Genomic DNA, 12,096 nt, shown 5'->3' with positions numbered 1-12,096 from the left:
AATGGAATATTACTCAGCCATAAAAAGAAATGAAATTGAGTTATTTGTAGTGAGGTGGATGGACCTAGAGTCTGTCATACAGAGTGATGTAAGTCAGAAAGAGAAAAACAAATACTGTATTCTAACACATATATATGGAATCTAAATAAATAAATAAACGTTCTGAAGAACCTAAGGGCAGGACAAGAATAAAGGCGCAGACGTAGAGAATAGACTTGAGGACACGGGGAAGAGGAAGGGTAAGCTGGGACGAAGTGAGAACGTGGCATTGACATATATACACTACCAAATGTAAAATAGATAGCTATTGGGAAGCAGCGACATAGCACAGGGAGATCAGCTCAGTGCTTTGTGACCACCTAGAGTGGTGCGTTAGGGATGGTGGGAGGTAGACACAAGAGGGAGGATATATGGGGATATATGTATATGCATAGCTGATTCACTTTGTTATACAGCAGAAACTAACACAGGATTTTAAAACAATTATACTCCAATAAAGATGTTTAAAAAATAGCAAAAAAATAAAAAATAAAGAGAAGGATGTAATCACCCTTTGTTATCACTAGGAAGACTGTTAAAAAAACGCAGTAATCTAGCTCCCTTAATTTCACGTAGGTAGATACGTATTCTCACAACACCGCATTGGTCTGTGAGTTTAATGCCATCACCATGAAAACAAGCTTATTTTCTTTTTTGTAAGAAATCTTACAGAATCATTGAGTACATTTCAATAGCTATACATCCATCTCTGAATGTCCTTGACAATTTCATGTCTTTCACCTTTGCCCATATCTTTGAACCATATCTTTGCCAGTATAAAATCTCTTGTTTAGTTTTTTAATGGCACCTTTGGACAGTAACAATTGGCTTTTGGATTATGAGGTGCTATGGCCCCTTTTGTTTCTTCATGTAATGATATTTTATAGAGGACCATATTTGCTGGGCACTGCCCTACTTTATGGGGACAGAGTTCTGTTTTAAAAAAATCATCATTTCTTTTAGGGTGCTTCGAGATATCTGAGATTATCTATGTGTAAATAAATAAATTTAATTAAATGGGTATGTGCTGTAATAAAGATGTTTACTGATGCCATAAGAATCGTATCTTTCTCCCTGGTGGGACTTCTCTACCTTTCCCATCCTAAGAACTTGTCATTATTATGCGTTAGAACTGTATTTAAAATTTCTCAATAAAGCTAACCAGAATTACTTCTAAGGATGTAGGGATTTTTAAAAGCTAGAGGACTATATTTTCAGCTAAATAATCTTTAACTTCTTTTGGGGGTTAAGGGCGGTTAGAGAATATTTATAAGTAATAAATACTTACTAACTTAATTTTTTTTTCTTTTTGGCTATGTTTGGTCTTCATTGCTGTGCGTGTGCTTTATCTTGTTGTGGCAAGCGGGGGCTACTCTTCATTGTGGTGTGTGGGCTTCTCATTGTGTTGGCTTCTCTTGTTGCAGAGCTCGGGCTCTAAGCGCACAGGCTTCAGTTGTTGCAGCATGTGGACTCAGTAGTTGTGGCACTCAGGCTCAGTAGTTGTGGTGCACATGCTTAGTTGCTCTGCCACATGTGGGATCTTCCTGGACCAGGGATCAAACCCGTGTCCCCTTCATTGGCAGGTGGATTCTTAACCACTGCACCACCAAGGAAGTTCTTTACTTACTTATTTTTTTAAAAAATGAGAGTCCTTTAAAGATATAATAAAATGCTTTGGTTCTGTGAGCCAGGTTCTAGACCCTATTTCTGTTCTGTAACTAATACAGTATGTGAAAACTGCTTAGTTTTTTCCCCTTCCTTTGATTTAAATTGTCCCATACTCTAAAATGTCTTACATTAACAACTGCAGAACATTAAAAATATTTTTAAATGTTTAAAAACTGAAAAGTGGTAGAAGCAAAATATTAACCCCATCTCACTTTGATGCCCAAAACTTGGCCTCTGTGCACTGGTGCCTAATCAAATCTCAGAGACAGATTTTTGGGTGAAGTAGGAAGTATAACTTTATTGCTTTGCCAAGCAAAGGGGGACACAGTGGGCTCATGCCCTCAACACTGTGTGTCCCAACCTGGGGGGATTTGGTGAGAACTTTTATCACAATGATTCAAGGGTAGAGTTGCTGATAAGGATCAGGGTGTGTGCAGGGCCTTCACTCTTTTAATCTGGCCTCAGGTGGTCTCTCATTCTCCTCCAGCTTGGCTGATATGGACATTATGTCAGGTGACACAGAGAATGTGACAACTAGTGGCTCTGCTTCCTTGGTCACATTGGCACAGTTGATTTGGAGAAGTAGGCCATGCCCATGCAGTATTGTCAGTGGAACTGACAACCTCAGCAGTGGACCAGGGAAGAAGACAATGACTCTAGTAGCTTGAGGTTGTAGTTGAGATAAACATAATATTGGATGAGACTGCATACATCCATGTCAAGACCAGAGAGATCCCAAGCCGTCCCTCCACATAGTCCTGGCCAACACTGAGACTGAGTATACAACAGAAGAGATGTAAAAAGAGCCCAGGGAAAAGAAAACTCTGGAAAAGAGTCGAAGACAGCTTGAACTTTGAATGTGGTTCCCTCTCCACACAAAGATCCATCAACAGAGAACAGAAACCTTAGTGGTTTAAGTTGTTGGAGTGCAGCCTCTGTGCAGTCACTAGAGGACCACCAAGCTGTACAGAAAGAAGGGTGAGCTTTAGCAAGTGAGGCTTTAAAAATAAAAACAGCAGTAATAGTATAAAAAAGGAGCAGAGATATAAGCAGCCATCAGGGAGACTAATTTAATAAATTTAACAGAGGCAAGTTACTGAACAAAGCAACAAAAACAAATGTCAGGGGAAAAAATCATGACCCCGAGTTGTTACAATGTTATAAAATGTCTAGTTTCCAATAAAAAAAATTATGAGATATACAAGGAAATAGGAAAGTATAATCCATATTTGAGGGGACAAAAAGCAGTTAATAGAAACTGTCTCTGAATATCTGAGATGCATTCTTAGCCCTCCTCTTCTTTTTCCAGTTGCCCCCTGCAAACTCAGATTTTCTTGCTAACTGGCTTCAGTCAGGTTCCACTAGGAGTATGCACCTGTAGGAGGTAGTGGAACAGAAGAAGAGGAGATGCTTCCATTCTCCTCTGCTTTAGGCTGCGTCTCTGTCTACCTCTCCTACTAGGCTCTAGTCTCCGTGGGAAGCCCTGACTGATACTGTCATCCTTCTCTTTGTCCGTTTAGCCATGCAGATGATAGTAGCTGCTGCTGTTGCTTATCTCTGGGTTTCCCTACCATCCCAAATGCATATGTCTAAGCAGCCAGAAGAAGCATTATTGTTTCAAGCTAGAGTATCTTCTCTAAAAATTAATTTTTCTTTAAAAAATAATTAAAAGAGTTTCAAAATATAAAGGACTTTTCAGCTGATTCTCTTTGAGGGAAAAAAGTAGTATATTTGTGCATATATTGCATATATACAAAGCACCCAGTGGATCCTCCAAGAAAACTTATTTCCCAATAATTTCCCCCCCCCAAATGATGTCTTAGATCTGAGCACACGTGTGCAAAATTGTCATTTTATCACCTGCACTCAATTTCCTTCCATTAGGCAAAGTGAGAATGAAAATTAGATGGCAAAAGAGGGCACGGTTGTCTCATGATCTGCCCAGACCAGGGCAGCAGCTCTGTTGCTATTACCACACAGGAGAATAGGAGAGGCAAATAGCTGGCCATTCTGATTGCATGCAGTGAAAAGGAAAAAGAGAGTTATTCCTACAGTAATGATGTTAATGCCTTGGAAGTGCTACCCCCTGGCCTAGTCAAATGCTTTCAAACCCCACTGTCCAGAAGTGGATGTCCCCCCATTGGGGTTGAGTGAAAGGAGGGAATAGCCATTTTCTTGAATAATCCATAGTAGGGGAAGTGAAGAGAGGAGTGGTGAAAGATCAATAGAAAATTTTTTGAGAGAAGCAGCCTATGTGAGGCATTTCATAGTTTTGGCACTGTGTAATGAGGGTCCTTTGTCACATTACCTGGTCTGTAGCCTTAGCTGGTTAATGTCACTGACCCTCATTTGAGATAGAAAAATATTGAGTGAATCCTTACCGAATGTCAGACATTGGGTGAAGGTAAGTCGCGCCTTCTATTGACTGATTCTTTTTTTAATGTAGACAGTGATTCCAAAGACTTTGAGCTACTGAAGTTCTCATGTTATTCATCCCAGGAGGATATGAAGAAGCAGAGAAAAGAATAAGGAAGCAGCCACACAAGCCAGCAGGATATCCCTGCTTCTCTATTGATGTCCCTACACAGGGATATAGCTACAACCTTGGGAACAATAGTATTCCCTGTGAAGTATTTGGGGTTAAGTAGAGAAAGAACAAAAAACAGGAGAAATGTTGGCCTCTATGGGGAAGTCTTGGAAGGGATATTTGAGCCCACCTCCCTCTTTACACCACTCTGAGGATAAGTCCTAAATTAAAGGTTTAATTCAGAGGCCTTTGCAATCATAATTCTAGTGAGAGGAGCTTTTAAAGACGTTAAAAAGTCAACTGTTGTAAACATCTGTTTATTTTTGTTCTTGTAGTCTACACTTAATTTTTTCACAGTATAGAATGCTAGTTTTCTTTCAATATTTAAGATATGTTGAAGAAAATTCAATTAACTATCAAGTTAAGAAGAAAAAAGGGAATTTTATTCAAGCCAAACAGAGGATTATAACCTGGGAAACAGATTTTCAGAAAGCTCTGAAAACTGTTCCACCTGTTAGAAGTCAAATGTATAGTCATATACATTTTTGAGACAAAGGATCATACATCAAAATGGCATACTGACATTTTACATAAAGTTCACCAAGGATACATAGTCCAGGTAAACAGGTACAAAGAGAACAGCAAGTCACCATGACCCACTATGGAGCTGGGAAGGAACACTGTTCTTTTAAGGAGTTACATTGTTAACATCAGAAGAAATAAAAAAAATTGATCTTTACAGTTGAGCAGGCACTCCCATCTTTGAGGAGTTCTGGTTAGGGAGGGAGAAGACCCAAACAACACGGAGAGAGAATTTTATGTTTAATTTTTTCTTATCTTGCCTTAAAATATAAATTTTATTTCATCAGATATTATTTTATTATTTTCTATGCTTCAGAAGCTAGGCAATGCATTCAAATGGATTTTTTTTTTTACTTTTATCTGGTTCTTCTTGTTTTCTTGGCAGAAGCATCACAGCTTATAAGCCAAAGACTTTACTCTTAGTTATTGGAAATTTATATTGTTCAATAACTAGTATTATGGGTTCTCTACCTCAGGACTAGTTTTAAAATTTTATAAGCTATGATTATTTATTTATCCACACAAACTTTAGAGTCTCAGTGCCATGTGCCATCCCCACCCCATATTACTAATTTCACTAAATGTATGAATTTACTTGAAGATGACCTTTATAGTATTGAGTATTATTTATCCAGAAACAGATCTTTCTTATAAATTGCCTGTTTTTTGGGGGGTTTTTGTTGTTTGTTTTGCTTATTACTTTCAGAACAATTGTCTAGGAAAATGTAAATTCCTAAATTTGACTTAAGAAAACCAAAAACATAAATGTAAGAACTAAAACTATAAAACTCAGAAGAAAACATAGGAGTAAATTGCTGTGGCATGCAAAACATCAAATAAAACAGCAAATGAAATTTTTTAAAACTCCAAGGGTCAAATGAGGAAAAAACATATAATCATCTCACTAGAAAAAAATTACTTGAAATGTTCAAGAGAAAATTATAGGCAAGAATTTGGAGACAGCAAGTGGAAACTGTTGTCAAACAGGTTGTTCAAGGGAAAACAGATGGTCTAATAGTTGAAAGATGATACAGGATCAAGGACAAATGTGTGTGTGTGTGTGTGTGTGTGTGTGTGTGTGTGTGTGTGTGTGTGTGTGTGTGTGATATTTCTGAATGATGGGATGCCCTGAACACGTTCATAGGTTTTTTGGAAGGAGCCAGTAGATAGACAAAGGTTAAATATACAAGAGAGAAGAGGAGCTATTGAAGAAGTAAGATTCTAAAGAAATGGAAGGGAATAGTATCAAGAATGGAGCCAAAAAGAAGAGATGAGTTCACATCGTAAGAAGAAATTAAGAATGAGTGATTTCAGAATAGTAAATCGAGAAGTTCAAGATTGTTCACATATATTTTCCCTGTTGACATAGGATACGAAATCAGATGTTAAAGAGATCAAATAAGAAGCTGAAGAGTTTAGAGGTTGAATTTAGCCACTAGGAATTCAATGGTGACCTTTGAGATGAACTGCCATAGAGTGATGGTGGCCCAAAATTCAGTGAGTGAAGGAATGTGGAAACAAGTACAGATTTTTCTTTCAAAGATCAAGACAAAAAGAATAGAGAAATAGATTGGCAGCTACATTTCGAAAGAAAACCCTTCAATTTTAAAACAATTTTACAGTATTCAAGAATCACCATAGCTAATGGGGAGAATATGTCATTAGATGACTTGAAGCAGTTTGTTGTCTTGTTTATTAAGGAGACATCAGGCTCTACATTGTAAATACACAATGAACTACAAATTACCTACCTTATCCAAAGGAAAGAAAAATTGACATCAAAACACCAGGAAGTACAAAAATGTAAAAGCTGTTTCTGAGATTTCCATTCAAATCAATATTTTTTTCTAAAAAAAAAAGTACTCATAATTACCACTTCCATTTAGCTCTGTTATAAAAATCATAAAATGGGCTTGTCTGAATAAACAAACATTGGTGGCGGGGGAAATTCAAAGAAAATAAAACAGGCTTTTGAAAGTTATGTCTAGATGTCTCAATTTAGCAAAGCATATGGCTACTGGCCTGTTTCAACTTAGCACTTAAAAGTCCATGAGGACACAGGGGGAAAAGACAAAATTTTATCAACTAGGATTGAAAATCAATATATCGTAAAGATCATAGAGAAGTAGAATCTGATGAGGCAACCTATGCAAGCTTTGTTACCAGAAATAGAATAAACCTGCCGACAACATTAAAAATGTGGGGTGTGGGAAGAAGGGAATGTGGCCTCTCTTTCCCATTGTACCTTGATTGCAATGGTCCAGGTGAGTATCAAAAAAAATCCAAGCTGTTGGGGATGATTTTTGAGTCACCTGTAATGTTGTGTTCTCCTCCACAATTACAACTCCACCTATCCTTAAACAGTATCTTTCCATTTAGAGTCCAGAATTTCCTGAAAAACAACAGGCTAAATGTATGACAAGGGCTAATTATGGTGCAGAAATCCTGAAAGATAGGTACATAAAAGCCAACTGATATGTTATTGAAACACCAAACAGTATAGAGTTACAAGACTATACTCTAATCCCACAGAGACACACTAGGTGAATTAATGCAAGAAGCTTAAAATGCTCTCCAGCTGGAGCTGTTAAAAGGGGTTACTTCTATCAGGCAAACTGAGATGAGGGGCAACTACATCAGAAAGCCAGGATTCTGAAATCTCCTTGCTTCATTATACAGTGCTATAGGAAGAAGTGCCTTGGAAGACCTGAAGCTTACAAAGAAAGGCTTGTTGTGCTGTGATACGCACAGCACAACAAGGGTTGCATAAAGAGGAATTGTGGGGAAAGGGTGGACAGAGACCTTAAGATGGTACTTCTGCCTGTGCAAGAAGAAGCTGTCTGGGGTAAAGTGGATGGGAACCTTGAATGGAAAACTCCAGATCTGAAATTGAAAATGTATGCATAAGACTTAATTTGTGTCCTCAGTTGGTATGTGTGGTCCCTACCATATCTAGAGACCTTGGCCAATTGTTGTAGAGGTCTCAGTAATATTAATAGGATATACTGATGGTATTATTTATCTTGGAAAACAAAGCAGCTTAGCAGACTAGGCAGTGAGTCCAGTCAAGGCTATGACCGAGTTGTGCCCACCGGCTCAGGAGCAGCCCACTCATGCAAGCAGGTGGAGGGATGTGCTCCCTATCTTCCTTGAGTCAATGTAGGTGTGAGTGCTGCCAGGTGAAGCCATCTGTCTCTTCCACTGCAGATAGCAACTTCTTAGTCAGCCGTTTGTATCATAGGTACAAATGAAACAGGATGATTGCAGCCCTAGCTCTTTTTCTAATTTAAGATTATATTTTAACTACAAATATGTGGTATGCTAAATACTAAAACTTAGTAAGCACAGAGACACAAAAAGGTTGTGTCTCTGGGAAGCCCCACCCATCTTTCTATTTGCCACACCAATGCTTGCCTTTACACGTCCTATCATATTTGCTTCCCAGTATTGTTCCTCTATGGTGCTAAAAGGACTCATAGCGAAGAACTCCCTTTGTATTCCACAATATGCTTTCACCTCTAGTTTTAATCTTTCCAAATTAATGGGCCTCTGATAATCTGCTCTAATTTCTTAAGTAAGAAATTCAAGGAAGGATCCTTGCTATCTTTCATTAACCTCGGTTGTCTATACTATAGATGGGAGAAATTCTTTTACTAGTTAGTAATACACTACCATGCAAAGGAATGTGGTCTGTATCATGTCAGCCAGGGAAAGTAGATAAGTGAAGCAGTCTGTGTATTAGTCAATAACGGAGAGTGGAGAAAGTGGCAAATTGAAGACTTCTTTCTAAAGGGAGTACAGGATACTCAGCTCTGAGTGTCACAAAAATAAATGCATGCCAGTGTTGCCCTATCACATATCCTTATGAATATATCATGGTTTATTGAAACACCCCTGTGGAAATTAAGGTTATTCCAAATTCTACACCATTATAAATAATGCCATGATGACCATCCTTGTGCATAAACCATTTTCTATAACTCTAATATTTCTCTAGTGTACATATCTCAATATAGAATTAACAAACCAAACAGTACTGAGATGTCTTTAAAATTCATAAGCAGAATGTGCAAGTGGACCACACAGTTTAGGAACACAGTGTCCAGTATATGAATCACTCAAAGCACACTTTCTTCTCTAAGCATGCCTTTGAAGAAAAATGACATTCCTTGAGCAAAAATTTTTAAAAATCGGCTGTTACTCAACCAAAAATTAAATGGATAAAATTTCTGAGTTTTAATTTTTGTATCCAATAAATATTTCTTAATCTTAGGAACCTGCCTCTGCTTGCTAATAATCAGTCCTAGTAAGTATCAAATTAATTAAGAAACTGGAATTCATGGTAGAGATAAGAAATGTATTTCCATTAAATAAGTAAATACACACACATAAACACACACATTTTTGGCTCATAACCTGAAATTTATTAAGTCTAAGGTATTCTAAAAAGAGCATCATGACTTCCATGTGATCCTGACTTTGGAACAAATTAGAAATTACACATATAAATATTCTGATTTGGCATCCATTTCCATGACTTCATGGTACACACATCCACGCAGGGCTACTCACCAGGAAGAAGCCAATACAATAAACAGACCATTGGGAAGATCGACACAAGGTAAAGAGTTTACTGCAGTGGCTGATAATGGGGCAATCAAATGTCAATGTTGCCATCATGTGATCAGCAGCAAATGCTGCAAGTGAATGAAAGTAAATGGCATTTTTAGTATGTATTTGGTCTCGAATGCAATTTTGTAAGTTATAAGCAGAATTACTCATTTAAAAGTGAGCTAGAATTATGCATTACATATAGGAAAGGTAGTTGTTTTTGAAACTTTTTTCCATATATATGATGTATATTCACATTATGTGAATATACATACACACCAAAACACACATACATATATAATGACAAGATAAAACATTTTTCCCTTAATGTTTCAAAGCAACAGATGTAGAAGAGATGCATTATAAGTCATGCATTACAAATGCATTATAAGTCGAAACTCTCCAAGGAGACACCAAGATAGAATTAGACTTGTAGGAGATTTATCGGTGAAAACAATGTCAAGGAGCAAGAAGGAGGGAGAAGAATGCAGAAAGAGAATTCAGACTGTGATCTGACACCCCAAAAAGAGAGAGAGCAGGAAGGTGGATTGAATAAAAAGAGCTTCAGATTATAGTACAGCTTCGAGATAGTCTTGCCTAGGCTTATGGGGATGCCAGATAAAATTTTGTAGTTTAGAGCACTCCTGTGTTGGGCAAGATTCGTCCAGCAAAAATTATCCCTGCACACTTGTTGAACATAACCTTGACATAAAAGTAATGCCTAGATTCTGAAATTCAGCTTTCAAAGCTCTCCACCAACTATGCTTCTTGCAGCAGGTTCTCCTGAAGGGAGATCCTTAGCTCTCATGTGGAGGTCAAATGTCTCCTCCATATGTTAGATCCATTCTGTGGCATTTATATGTATTACATATAGGAGTCTGTGTTCTGAAGAGAGACTCCTTGGGTTCAAATCCCAACTCCAAGGCTAAGACTCAAGTGAGACAAGCCAGGCCACTATAAGGCAAAAAGTTCAAGGAGGGCCTTATTCCTGAGAGTGAGTGCTTCCTTAAATATTATGCCCTGGGACCTCACCCTAGTCCAAGCCTTGCCCAGGAGATAATTTAGTAGCTATGTGACCTTAAACCAGTTTCTTACTTACTGTTTCCTCATCCTGAGAATAATGCATTCTACTCACAGGACTGTCATGAATATTATATGAGTTAATGAGCACAGCTGGCAGTTGGCCAATTCCAGTGCCAGATCCAGCCTCCTAGAGGAACCATGCTCCTGCAGCTTTGGGTGTCACCTGTTGTGCCAGGAGCACACCGCTGCACAAGAGGAGATGCCATTTGAATTATCTGTGAATGTTCTGAGGAGGAATGCCAGAGCTACTGGCTAAAATCTATCCAAACAAAAGAAATATCCCCAGGATGGACTTTCTGGTTCTCTTCTTGTTCTACCTGGTTTGGTGCTGATTGGTATTGTTACAATCTGCATCTGCTGGAAAACCCATTGCTTGAAAGGCCTGGTCAGAAGAGGAGCACAGATATTTTTCTATATAGTTCCAGAGTGCCTTCATAGAGCCATGCTAAGATTGCTTCATTACCTCTTCCATACATGAAACCACACCTTCAGTATCCTGCATTTCATATTGCAAGGAATGGTTTATACTGAATACACCTGGGAAATATTTGTCCTCTGTCAAGAGCTGGAGTTCTTGTATTACCTTTTTCTGCCTTATCTGCTGCTGATTATAAACCTGGTTTTTTTCACCCTAAGTTGTGTAACCAACCCTGGTACCATAACAAAAGCAAACATGTTACTGTTTCTTCAAGTTTATGAACTTGATGAAGTGATGTTCCCAAAGAATGTGAGGTGCTCTACTTGCGATTTAAGGAAACCAGTATGATCCAAGCACTACAATGTGTGTAATCGTTGTATGCACTGGTTTGACCATCACTGTGTGTGGGTGAACAACTGCATAGGGCCTGGAACACCAGGTACTTCCTCTTCTACCTCTTGACATTGATGGCCTCGTCAAGAGGTGTGTTTTCTGTGTTTCTGGTCCAGTTGGTAGTGGTGTCGGACTTGTACCTGAAGACTTACATCAATGACCTTGGGCATTTGCAGGTTGTTGACATTGTCTTTCTTATTCAGTACCTGTTCCTGAGCTTCATGAGGATTGTCTTCCTGTTGGGCTTTGTTGTGGTGCTGAGCTTACTCCTGTGGAGCTCCCCATGCTTTTGTCTCTACCTGGCTACCACCAACCAGAACACTAATGAGTGGTACAGAGGTCACCAAGCTTGGTGCCAGCACTGCCCCCACATGGCCTAGTCCTCATCGGCAGAGCCCTAGGTTTACCAGAACATTCACTCACATGGGCTTTGGAGCAAACTTTGAAAACTCTTTCTACCTGCTACTGCACATTATGAGAGAAAGAAGAAATAAGAATGGGAAGAGTGTTACTGCCTTTTATATATAGCATACTTTTATTTATACATATGGATAAAAAAATGAGTTAGTGAATAAGAACATTTTGGACAACGCTTGCAGTAATGTGTTGACTGCTCATATTATCCCCAGTATTACATTTACATTTAAAATTCAGATTTTCAGGCTCCATCCCCTTACCCAAACAATTTTGATTCAGCAGTTTTAGGGTGGGGTGGAAGAGTATCTTTGTAATATACTCACTTACTTATTATCATGTGCACCCAGGTCTGAGAACC

At 38.4% G+C, this 12,096-nt stretch overlaps 1 pseudogene; it reads left to right on the top strand.

Moving 5' to 3' along the window:
- The first annotated feature begins 10,797 nt into the window (after positions 1-10,797).
- On the top strand, positions 10,798-11,815 carry LOC102999886 (palmitoyltransferase ZDHHC4-like; annotated as a pseudogene).
- Positions 11,816-12,096: the final 281 nt, after the last annotated feature.

The sequence above is a fragment of the Balaenoptera acutorostrata genome, chromosome 12 (assembly GCF_949987535.1).
Source record: "Balaenoptera acutorostrata chromosome 12, mBalAcu1.1, whole genome shotgun sequence".
Lineage (NCBI taxonomy): Eukaryota > Metazoa > Chordata > Mammalia > Artiodactyla > Balaenopteridae > Balaenoptera > Balaenoptera acutorostrata.
Note: the sequence above shows the minus strand (reverse complement) of the source record. Positions and strands in the feature narration are given on the sequence as shown.